The sequence below is a fragment of the Schistocerca serialis genome, chromosome 7, assembly GCF_023864345.2.
Source record: "Schistocerca serialis cubense isolate TAMUIC-IGC-003099 chromosome 7, iqSchSeri2.2, whole genome shotgun sequence".
In the NCBI taxonomy this organism is placed as follows: domain Eukaryota; kingdom Metazoa; phylum Arthropoda; class Insecta; order Orthoptera; family Acrididae; genus Schistocerca; species Schistocerca serialis.
Genome location: NC_064644.1, coordinates 258,221,050 through 258,234,290, shown reverse-complemented (window position 1 = coordinate 258,234,290; position 13,241 = coordinate 258,221,050). Strand labels below are relative to the sequence as shown.

Below are 13,241 nucleotides of genomic sequence, written 5' to 3'. Positions count from 1 at the left end.
GGAATTCGAGTGTAGGAAAAAGGAGAGAAGGAAACGTAGTAGGTGAATATGGATTGGGGCTAAGAAATGAAAGAGGAAGCCGCCTGGTAGAATTTTGCACAGAGCACAACATAATCATTGCTAACACTTGGTTTAAGAACCATGAAAGAAGGTTGTATACATGGAAGAACCCTGGAGATACTAAAAGGTATCAGATAGATTATATAATGGTAAGACAGAGATTTAGGAACCAGGTTTTAAATTGTAAGACATTTCCAGGGGCAGATGTGGACTCTGACCACAATCTATTGGTTATGACCTGTAGATTAAAATTGAAGAAACTGCAAAAAGGTGGGAATTTAAGGAGATGGGACCTGGATAAACTGACTAAACCAGAGGTTGTACAGAGTTTCAGGGAGAGCATAAGGGAACAATTGACAGGATTGGGGGAAAGAAATATAGTAGAAGAAGAATGGGTAGCTTTGAGGGATGAAGTTGTGAAGGCAGCAGAGGATCAAGTAGGTAAAAAGACGAGGACTAGTAGAAATCCTTGGGTAACAGAAGAAATATTGAATTTAATTGATGAAAGGAGAAAATATAAAAATGCAGTAAATGAAGCAGGCAAAAAGGAATACAAACGTCTCAAAAATGAGATCGACAGGAAATGCAAAATGGCTAAGCAGGGATGGCTAGAGGATAAATGTAAGGATGTAGAGGCTTATCTCACCAGGGGTAAGATAGATACTACCTACAGGAAAATTAAAGAGACCTTTGGAGATAAGAGAACTACTTGTATGAATATCAAGAGCTCGGATGGAAACCCAGTTCTAAGCAAAGAAGGGAAAGCAGAAAGGTGGAAGGAGTATATAGAGGGTCTATACAAGGGCGATGTACTTGAGGACAATATTATGGAAATGGAAGAGGATGTAGATGAAGATGAAATGGGAGATACGATACTGCGTGAAGAGTTTGACAGAGCTCTGAAAGACACGAGTCGAAACAAGGCCCCGCGAGTAGACAACATTCCATTGGAACTACTGACGGCATTGGGAGAGCCAGTCCTGACAAAACTCTACCATCTGGTGAGCAAGATGTATGAAACAGGCCAAATACCCTCAGACTTCAAGAAGAATATAATAATTCCAATCCCAAAGAAAGCAGGTGTTGACAGATGCGAAAATTACCGAACAATCAGTTTAATAAGCCACAGCTGCAAAATACTAACAGGAATTCTTTACAGACGAATGGAAAAACTAGTAGAAGCCGAACTCGGGAAAGATCAGTTTGGATTCCGTAGAAACTCTGGAACACGTGAGGCAATACTGACGTTATGACTTATCTTAGAAGAAAGATTAAGGAAAGGCAAATCTGCGTTTCTAGCATTTGTAGACTTAGAGAAAGCTTTTGACAGTGTTGATTGGAATACTCTCTTTCAAACTCTAAAGGTGGCAGGGGTAAAATACAGGGAGCGAAAGGTTATTTACAATCTGTACAGAAACCAGATTGCAGTTATAAGAGTCGAGGGACTTGAAAGGGAAGCAGTGGTTGGGAAGGGAGTAAGACAGGGTTGTAGCCTCTCCCCGATGTTATTCAATCTGTATATTGAGCAAGCAGTAAAGGAAACAAAAGAAAAATTCGGAGTAGGTATTAAAATCCATGGAGAAGAAATAAAAACTTTGAGGTTCGCCGATGACATTGTAATTCTGTCAGAGACAGCAAAGGACTTGGAAGAGCAGTTGAATGGAATGGACAGTGTCTTGAAAGGAGGATATAAGATGAACAGCAACAAAAGCAAAACGCGGATAATGGAATGTAGTCAAATTAAGTCGGGTGATGCTGAGGGAATTAGATTAGGAAATGAGTAGTAAAGGAGTTTTGCTATTTGGGGAGCAAAATAACTGATGATGGTCGAAGTAGAGAGGATATAAAATGTAGACTGGCAATGGCAAGGAAAGCGTTTCTGAAGAAGAGAAATTTTTTAACATCAAGTATAGATTTAAGTGTCAGGAAGTGATTTCTGAAAGTATTTGTATGGAGTGTAGCCATGTATGGAAGTGAAACATGGACGATACATAGTTCGGACAAGAAGAGAATAGAAGCTTTCGAAATGTGGTGCTACAGAATAATGCTGAAGATTAAATGGGTAGATCACATAACTAATGAGGAAGTATTGAATAGGATTGGGGAGAAGAGAAGTTTGTGGCACAACTTGACCAGAAGAAGGGATCGGTTGGTAGGACATGTTCTGAGGCATCAAGGGATCACCAATTTAGTATTGGAGGGCAGCGTGGAGGGTAAAAATCGTAGAGGGAGACCAAGAGATGAATACAGAAGGATGTAGGTTGCAGTAGGTACTGGGAGATGAAGAGGCTTGCACAGGATAGAGTATCATGGAGAGCTGCATCAAACCAGTCTCAGGACTGAAGACCACAACAACAACAACAACAACAATCAAAGCTCGGAGTTTTGGAGTTACTGGGTTCATAGGAACAATGATTTTCTTCTTGAACGGATTTGGAAAGGTAGTGGTTGTATTAAGAGTCTTTTTTTTTAAGCTGGTCAAGTATCGATCCGTAAGGTTTACATTAGACTTAAAAATTCCATTATCTACAAAGAAAGATTGCACTTTAATCACATACTGATCTTCACTTAAGATAACGACTGTGCTTCTTATGTCCGACTGCACGATTAGCGCGTTATGTTCGTCGAGTTTTTTGTTATTACTGTCCAAAACAGCCTTGTCACTGTAAAGTCGTTCCTTGACTAAACCAGATCCTTTGTAGTCAGTACGACATCCCTCGATTATTTTCTTGGCGCCAATAACTACTTCATAGCGTTAGGCAGTGGCTATGTTGGCAGAATGTGGCACAGAAACGGTGTGGGAGATCAACGAACTAATCCCTTGTTGATTGGTCATATCATTGATGTATGACAATCCTTTCTCTAAAAATGATCTTTCCTTCTTATCAAAGTTGATATCAGAAATGTTGCGCTCCCCCTAAGACAAAAGTCAAAACTACACTCAGTGACATACTGATGAACAATCTAGTGCCCCTTATTACGTAACCTACTTAGTTTACCCTGATGTGTCGCACTAATACGATCTCTAAATTGCCCCCTTCGTCCCCAATGTGCTCGCGGGCCCAATCATACTGCTGCCCGCTTACTAACCTGGAAAATGCCAACTGGGCTAAATACAATCCCTTATTTACCTGATCCTTTTTTGCATACAAACTTCGTATTTCTCATCTGACACAATATGCCATAACTTCGGAAATACAGTGTTCAAGCATAGCCAATCTTTGTCGGAACGAGTGCTTTATATGATTTTGGATGCAACCATTCTGAGACACAGCCTATTGAACTGGACGTGTGCTTTAAGCCTCAATTGGCATGCTTCTGCAGCCCACTTTTAGGTAGGGCAACCACAGCTATCAGTAGCCATTTTGGGTATTAATTAACCGCTTCAGCTATATTTAGTCCTTTATTATTGGGTAACTATTGGTTTCGTGGCGCTAAAAGCCACATCTTGAAGTAAACATCTGTATAACAATAAACCCAGAACGAATAACAGCTCTGAGATATACACTGGTATCGTAAATTATTTTAAAATTTAAAAAAAATTTGAAAACTATTAAAAACTTTTACATGAGAACACAAAATGATAGTACTCACATAACTAAAACATTAGTCATCTGAAGGTGTGGCTTTTAGTGCCACAAAACCGGTAGCGATCCAATAATGAAGGACTAAATACAGCTGAGGCGATTTATTCATATCCAAGCTGACTTCCAACAGGATGGAGCAACTGCCCATACAGCCGGCCAAACCTTGGAGCGCACATGAACATTCTTCGCGCCTGACAGAGTTGTCAGCAGAGCTCAGTCTTGTCACTATGCGATTACATTGTGGAGGAAGCCCTGAAGTCTAAGGTGTATCGCAAAAACCCTCATAGCCTTCAAGAACTGCAGCAGAACGTTTCGTACGAGACTGCAGCAGTTCCAGTTGTCCAGCTTCGGTCCGCCTTCAGCAAATTATTGACAAGGGCTCAGAAGTGCCAAGAGATGTGTGGCCGTCACTTTCGACATCTGCTATAGTCAGGTTAGTACTCCATTTCCTTTGCTGTGTTTCTGTGTACCCTGGAACTCTTTTCTCTGTGCCACTTTTATTTGCCTCACTCTGTAGAACGGTGCTGTGTAGATAACTAATGAAAATGTTCGTACTGCCAAGCAGCCTTCTTTTACATTGCAAACTGAAGTCATTAATTATTTTTAAAAGTTAAGTAAGTAGCTCGTGGTTTTGTGGTTAGCATTGCTGACTCTCGATCTTGGTGCTTCGGGTTCGATTCCCGGCCGGACGGGGGATTTTTCTCTGGTCGCGGTTGCGTGTCTGTGTGACCATCATTTCGTCATCGTTGATCCCCAGACTGTTGAAGTGGCGTCAGATGAAGACTTCCTCCAGGCGGCCAACTGCCCAGAATGGGATTCGCAGCCAACAATGCCATACGCACATTTCATTGTTTTTACGTTAAAACTGTACAAGCTTTCCGCCACTTCGTGATGAAGAACCTCAAAATGTCCACTTACATGTACATCTGCAGCGCGTAAGAACTCATATATCATGAAATTACGCCCTTACATATTGTCAGAATATAATACAGTTATTATGGATATAAGGGAGATACATTATGAAGGCATATTATATCAGTTGAAAGAGAAAGATATCGTTAATAGTGAGCTAGAAATATTGTAACGCATGGGTCTCGCGAGTAGGAGTCGGTTAATCATCCGCTACGTTTGGCAGCTGGGTGATAACTCGAGTAACAGCAGGTCTGGAATTATCGTCGCCGGACCAAGATGACGTTGTGAGAACAGAGAACTGCGTTATACATGGCGATTCCGTAATGATGTTACAAACTTCCAGGGATGATGGAGAAGGGTAAGCGTTTCAGCTAGTTCGGAAACGATCGAGTCGGAAGTTTTAAGCGAAGATGGTTTTGATATTCTGTCGGTGGAATACGTCTACTGGTACTGTTGTTGCTTAATATTGTAGTGTAGGCAACTTCCAGAGGTGATAGTATGGACACAACAAGAAAAAAAAGTCTGGTAAACATGGGCTCTAAAATACAGACGTTAAGAGCTAAGAGCACTTGTTATCTTCGGTATTTGATTGAAAGAAGAGACCAGTCGACAGAAAACATCCTAAGGCATCATCGGGGACTTATCAGTTTGGTAATGGTTGAATAGGAGGCGAAGGGGGTTGGGGAGCGAGGAATTGTAGAGGGAGAAGCAACGTCTAACTACAGAAAACTGGTACAAGTGGATGTATCGTGCAATAATTATACAGACATGAAGAGGCTTCCTAGAGTATAATTTATTGCGGAGAGTTACGTCAAACTTATCTAAGACAGAAGACCACGAGAGTGCGTAAAAGCGTTAAAGTTGTTAACAATTACAGTATAGCAACATGCCTCTATTCCTCCTTGTTGTGTACCAATTAAACTCTAAAGAATGGCTATTTGTTGTAAAAACGGAAGTTTGTGTCGTTTTGTGGAATGTAATGAGCGCTTCTGAATGCAAAATATACGTGTAGCTTTACTGCTGCATAACATTTACGAGGAGAATAGCCCTCAGGGCCTGAATCACGCGATTGTTTTCTTGCATCGTAACACACTCGTCACCTCACACAACGTTATTAAGAAAGAGGTGGGGACAAGAACTGTAAACTTGGAAAGTAACGGTGTACTGTACCAAGAGTTCCAGAACAAGCACCGATGCTTCGACGGGAACACATTTCCACACCACAGAGTGTGGTAGACTCTGAATCGAATCCAAAGACTGTGGTGTCCCTTGACAAAACATATGTGTTTAAGCAGTTGGTAACATCGTTATTTCCAAACGGAAGCTTCATTCCTTGAATTACATGGCTGATTAGCTTATGTGTGATTTTAACACTGTACTGCACAATCGTGTGAATGACTGCCTTTTCAAGACACATGACAACAATCGACAGAGGGATTAGTGTCGGATTGTTGTAGCGTCAGAAATATATGTAAGTAATAGAAGTAAAGATATCTATGTAGCGATAGTATGAGACGTGGACTGTGCTGTTCGTTGTGGTACAAGTGGCAGAAAGGAGACTTACAATCACATTTAGCCGTTATAACAAACAGCGCTTCAATAATTTTCTATTTTATAAGTAGTTTCATACGTTATTCCGAGCATAGAAACTTCCACCAGTTCTTTGAAAGTGCAATCTACGTAGAAAATATCACACAGCAATCAACATATGTCCGCTTTACTACATAAAAACTTAGTACTTCATATCTTCCATCGCTACTATTGTTTTTCATATCGTAATATTTCATCCAATCGGTGCAGTCCTAAAGTATCGACCGCATACAGTTCAGTGCAGCGCCGCGAAACGGCATCAAGAAGGCGCTGATCCGCGCGCCAATGTAAACAGCGGGCAGCACCACACCTCCAGGAAGAGTTCAGCGCCCCCTATCATCTCTGATGTAACCAGCTGCCCATCGCTGGTCGCCACAGTTCGAATGCAGTTTTCGAAAGCATCAGCACTAATAGGAAGACGTTACTTAGCCTGCGTTCTGCGAGTAGTAATAGAGTGTAAAGTACTTCTAGTTGTGTTTAGTTTCTTTTTAGAAATAGAGTGCCGTAATTAGAAAGCGTTTTGTACAGATGATTCCTGCCATCGGCCATCGCAACTCCTCTCCTTTCTTTTTTGTATCGATGCTGACTCCCACAGTAGCCAATACAACACAATTCTTACATTTCATTATGGTAGCGTATTTATAAGTAAAATACGTTCATATCTCTTGTCGAAAGAATTTATCTAGAGTGTTGGAGCACTCTTTAAATGAAAACAAACTTCTCCGTAGACGGAGCTACCACGTCTCAGACATCATTATGATGTTGGGTAAGCATTTAAAATGTTTAATAAAAGAATACATTGTTCGTTGTAGGCTGTATTGTACTTTATTAAAATCGACTTTAACAAAGCACAATACAGTCCACAACGGACGATGCATTCTTTTATCAGACCCTATAGGCTGTGGATCGCCACGAAAGCAACATTTTTAAAATGTTGTTGTCCTATTCAGAGCTAAAAACGAGCTCTTTTCATAGTTGTTGTACAGATCACAGTCGTAGCGAATCTGTGCCAAATTACGAACATCAGAAAGAGCTGTAGCTAATTATCTGTTTCGTAATAAACATGCTAGAATTTGTCATTGAATTCTTCAGGCGAATAAAATACAGCATAGGAAATTCGTTCTTTACTCTTATGAAATAGAGGTCTTTGTAAAATTCCATCACTTCTCAAATACATGAACTGAAAAGATTTCTTTGTAGTGAGGGGTCTAAGAGAGAAATAAAATGCGAAGATTAAAAGACGTCAAATCTTTCGATAATTTCCGTTATCATGTTTTCAAAGTGCTAGTTGTCAAGCGAAAGTTTAAGTCATTAGATTTTAGTTTGCAGGTCTCATCAAAATCACTAAATGCTCGAGCTGTTCAAGTTAAACCTCACTGCTTAATACTACTCTCTTTTGTTTTTCCTGAATTCACTGTGTACAATCAACAGCATATCTGTAGCCTTGGAAACTATTATATTCTATTTACACCCCAAAACTGCTAGCGCATTACGATAATCAGAAAAAGTGCAGTTATTTTCGATCGTCGTTAACACTAGTGCTGTACACCTCTGAAATTGTTGCACGAAGTGTGCACCAGGGTCACAGTGGCCCTCAATTATTTGATGGTGAAAGTGCTTGAAAAATAGTATATTTTATAATGAAATTGGACTCTGATGTACTAATCTCATTTTATTTCACCTTTCTCATGTGCATTTTCAATCAATATTAGTATTAATGCCTCCAAAATTCGAGGCTTAGTAAAAACTGTCAAAGACTTTGTTTGCAGTTTAATTACATGAAGAAGCTATTCATTTAAAGAAACGCACATACTACACGATTATTCTGAGGTGTCCAAAACCTCTTACATTCATTATTTCCGCAATCTCGGAATACGGACTACAAGTTATCGGTATATGGCAGACCTGAACGTTTAGGGACAGTTGTGTTCCAACAATGAGCATTCTTGCCGTGAGCAACTCTGTTTACTTCATCGCTATCTGAAGATTCAGTAGACTGATTAGATTCGCCATTATCTATAACTACTGTATGGGTATCGACCTTCAGAATCACTTTCATCACGAAAATCACTTATTTCATTTTCACATTTAAGTTCTTCTAGCAAGGCTTCCCGTATAACATAATCTGTTAGTAAAATGTCATTCCCTTATACCATTTTCACACAAATGATATTCAAACTGAGGGACAGAGCAGTTACATGAAGTGTCCTCCAGGACCACAGTGAACTTTCAAAAAATAATTCTGTCGAGTTAATTAAGCACCACTGTGTCACTATTTCCAACGTCCATCCTCTACTAGACCTCCCTCAATGTTGAGTTTGCATTGGCGGCAGCGGGCTGTGTATTTGCAGCGACGTGTGCATAATAGCAAACAAAAATCTCCAGGATCAGAGTGACCGAGGTGAATACTCTCAGGGTTAAACAGTTTCAATGACTGCAGGGAACAGCAGGTGGACCTAAAGCGGCGAGCCTTACCCGCTGTTTCCATTCACGTAATCCGCAACTCTTCTACGTATAATCGACTGATAGGAACAGATAAGTGTTCCGAGGTCAGCCGGTCAGCTGAAGCCAGTGGCTGCACGAGATAGGCAAGCGCATTTCCCGTAAACATGTATCTAAAGCCACGCGTGCAGATGTCATCCATATAAACACAGCACCAGTATTCACTTCAGTACGACGGTACTTCGACCGTTGAAAAGACGGCGGAGTACGCAGTAAGTGTAAAACTTTCTCGCCTGATTCTCATGTGCAAAGCGTCGCTTTCACGGTACGAGACACTGCTATGCAGACGCTAAATTGTTCGTTTCCCTCTTTAGGTGGGTCAAACGAAGCGCTCGAAGACTGGCCAGATGTCGAACTATGCGGGGCAGCGCTTGAAGACACGCCCGATGTCGAACTATGCGGGGCAGCGCTTGAAGACACGCCCAATGTCGAACTATGCGGGGCAGCGCTTGAAGACACGCCCAATGTCGAACTATGCGGGGCAGCGCCGCTCGGGAACTTTGACGGCTTCCTGGCGCGCCGCGAGAGGAGATGAAGCAGGTTGCCGGAAAACTTACCTCAGGCAAGAAGGCCGCAGCACCAGCAGTGCAGGCACAGCACAGTACAGCAACGCGCGTCCCGTGCTGCGTGTTTGACGGCGGCGTCGCGACTGGTAGGCGGCTTGGTTTGCCTTGGCTAGCCTGGCCGCGACCTTGGCAGCCATCTGGATGACTCAGCACCTCCGCCGCTCTTCCTGCTGCTATCGCCCAGCTGATCCTCGCGCGCTCTCGCTTCAGCTCAGTATATCGCGAGATGCTGCCTAAAGTGGGTTTACACTTCTGCGCCTACAAGTAGTCGCCGTGTACCTGTGTTCGCCTCATACGCAAGGAAAAGCACACTTCTTTATCCGCGCAACTAAAGAGCCCAACACACCCACCAACCGACCGACCGACCGACGGACTTAACGAGGGTAGTTGTTATGGCCAACCACTCGTCACCCAGTATACTGTACCGCGTGTAACGCTGTCGTGTCAAGTTTCCGACTGAGGTTCGTCAGTTGTCTGCGTGTGAGATAACAAAATATTCGACGTAGGGATAGGAACAGGGTGGCGCTTTTATCGCTGAGTGAAGGCATGTGTAGGCTACATACGAAATCGGTCGTTCAGTCGGTTGCTCTGTCGGTTGGTGCATATGTATGGCCCTTAAGGACCGACATCGACCGACCTTTTCAAATCAGTACGCCACTAAGAGCGCGGTTACACTGTAGCCGATCTCATCGTCCGGACGTGCACACTTCGGACGACAATCGGGGAAATTAAACTTTTCTTTGGTCAAATCGACCGACATTCTCACACACGAAATATAGACTGTGCTAAACTGGTAAGTTTACTCCAAGAAAGGGCGAGTTTGTGGCATCCTGAGGGTGAAAATATCATAATTGGAATATAATTTAGAATATATCGGCTGAAATCGCAGCTTTATCGGACACCACAACTAGGCAGAATATTTATTGGAAATTTTAGGCGTAAATTATAACCTCAAAAAATAATTAGTTGAAGTGAGCAGGGTGGCTTAAAAAAATGGTTCAAATAGCTCTGAGCACTATGGGACTTAACATCTATGGCCATCAGTCCCCTAGAACTTAGAACTACTTAAGCCTAACTAACCTAAGGACATCACACAACACCCAGTCATCACGAGGCTGAGAAAATCCCTGACCCCGCCGGGAATCTAACCCGGGAACCCGGGCGCGGGAAACGAAGGGTGGCTTATCTTATGCAGAAAGTTAGTGTAGTGCGTCTTTTTTGGCTTGTGGTAGGTTGGCATTAGCTGTCTACAGGTTACACTATTGGCCATTAAAATTGCTACACCAAGAAGAAATGCAGATGATAAACGGGTATTCATTGAACAAATATATTATACTAGAACTGACATGTGATTACAGTTTCACGCCATTTGGGTGCATAGATCCTGAGAAATCAGTACCCAGAACAGCCACCTCTGGCCGTAATAACGGCCTTGATACGCCTGGGCATTGAGTCAAAGGGTGGCTTATCTTATGCAGAAAGTTAGTGTAGTGCGTCTTTTTTGGCTTGTGGTAGGTTGGCATTAGCTGTCTACAGATTACACTATTGGCCATTAAAATTGCTACACCAAGAAGAAATGCAGATGATAAACGGGTATTCATTGAACAAATATATTATACTAGAACTGACATGTGATTACAGTTTCACGCCATTTGGGTGCATAGATCCTGAGAAATCAGTACCCAGAACAGCCACCTCTGGCCGTAATAACGGCCTTGATACGCCTGGGCATTGAGTCAAACAGAGCTTGGATGGCGTGTGCAGGTACAGCTGCCCATGCAGCTTCAACACGATACCACGGTTCATCAAGAGTAGTGACTGGCGTATTGTGACGAGCCAGTTGCTCGGCCACCATTGACCAGACGTTTACAATTGGTGAGAGATCTGGAGAATGTGCTGAGCAGGGACGCAGTCGAACATTTTCTGTATCCAGAAAGGCCCGTACAGGACCTGCAACATGCGGCCGTGCATTATCCTGCTGAAATGTAGGGTTTCGCAGGGATCGAATGAAGGGTAGAGCCACGGGTAGTAACACATCTGAAATGTAACGTCCACTGTTCAAAGTGGCGTCAATGCGAACAAGAGGTGACCGAGACGTGTAACCAATAGCACCCCATATACGATCACGCCGGGTGATACGCCAGTATGGCGATGACGAATACACGCTACCAATGTGCGTTCAGCGCGATGTCGCCAAACACGGATGCGACCATCATGATGCTGTAAACAGAACCTGGATTCATCCGAAAAAATGACGTCTTGCCATTCGTGCACCCAGGTTCGTCGTTGAGCACACCATCGCAGGCGCTCCTGTCTGTGATGCAGCGTCAAGGCTAACCGCAGCCATGGTCTCCGAGCTGATAGTCCATGCTGCTGCAAACGTCGTCGAACTGTTCGCGCAGATGGTTGTTGTCTTGCAAACGTCCCCATCTGTTGACTCAGGGATCGAGACGTGGCCGCACGATCCGTTACAACCATGCGAATAAGATGCCTGTCATCTCGACTGCTAGTGATACGAGGTCGTTGAAATCCAGCACGGCGTTCCGAATTACCCTCCTGAACCCACCGAGTCGATATTCTGCTAACAGTCATTGGATCTCGACCAACGCGAGCAGCAATGTCGCGATACGATAAACCGCAATGGTAATAGGCTACAATCCGACCTTTATCAAAGTGGGAAACGTGATGGTAGGCATTTCTCCTCCTTGCACGAGGCATCACAACTACGTTTCACCAGGCAACACCAGTCAACTGCAGTTTGTGTATGAGAAATCGGTTGAAACTTTCCTCATGTCAGCACGTTGTAGGTGTCGCCACCGGCGCCAACCTTGTGTGAATGCTCTGAAAAGGTAATCATTTGCATATCACAGCATCTTCTTCCTGTCGGTCAAATTTCGCGTCTGTAGCACGTCATCTTCATGGTGTAGCAATTTTAATGGCCAGTAGTGTATTACCACTTACTGGCTTTTGTGTTACTAGGTTGGTGATATGAAGTGGTTTGCAAAATGGTGTACGGTATGTATTTCCACTTTTCAGTGCTTTACGCGTTCAGAAATCATGTGCTAATCTTTAAGCTTGTGTTTCACAGGTATGTTGACTGACAGTCGTTGGAGGTTAATTGACGTATGTCTGCACAGCTTTAAATAAATACAGCGAAACAGGAGTGTTTGTAATCTTGCTTTTGAAGGTCATCACGAGTCGAGTATGTGACAGAGCGTTTCTTCCGTTATCCCATACGTTCGTAAAACTTGTTTGGCTATTCCGTTTGCAGAGGACAGAGTGAACAGTACTCGCCCAATTGTTTTCGAGACAGATATAGCTCATTCACATGCATTCGGCGTCCATGTTAGCAAAAGCGACAATGCAGCGTACGTTTCCAAGCACAGAGACGTACTGGTGTCCATCTCACCCCAGCAGATTCAAATCTAACCAACTTCACACACAGAAGAGATTCTAACCTAGCCTTTCTTCAACCTGGCAAAACCTGACTGAGATCAGACGCACTATGACCACACTGTCGGCCGATATTATCGGCACAACTCGCCACAGCCAGTACATTTTCAAGTAAAAACGACCTCGTAAAAAAGCATAAGTACCGACACAATTAATATCTTCTGCGCAGGGCACTCGTGAACGTGGCGGAAGAGACAAACCTGGGAAGGTGTATCGCCTTTAATAACTCGTGACTCGAAGTAACATTTCGTCTGGTTGGGCCACTGACAGGAAGAAAAAAAACTGTAAAGAAGCTATACCAGCGGCGATACGGTTATTAGCTATGACAGTAACAGATATACTCTAATGTAATATACAAACGCAATATAAACAGACATTATGTAAATCACTGAGTTGCAGAAGAGTCTACAGCCCTTACGCGCTCAGTAAAATTTTCTTTCAACATGAGTAGAACGGTAATCGACTACTCGCGGTGGTTGTACATTACATGCCGGCGTGTAAAATCAGCTGCCACCCAAGAAGCGTGTGTGTGGATCGGCGACATTAATGATCAGTTGACTGTGCGGCACGT

At 43.1% G+C, this 13,241-nt stretch overlaps 1 protein-coding gene across 1 annotated transcript in view; it reads right to left on the bottom strand.

Moving 5' to 3' along the window:
• Positions 1 to 9,327, bottom strand: part of LOC126412279 (myrosinase 1-like) — a 205,987-nt gene extending 196,660 nt beyond the window's left edge. Inside the window, exon 1 of the mRNA XM_050081789.1 lies at positions 9,209 to 9,327. The gene's annotated coding sequence lies outside the window, so the exon portion shown is untranslated. The remainder of the gene's footprint in view (positions 1 to 9,208) is intronic.
• Between the last annotated feature and the right edge of the window lie 3,914 nt (positions 9,328 to 13,241).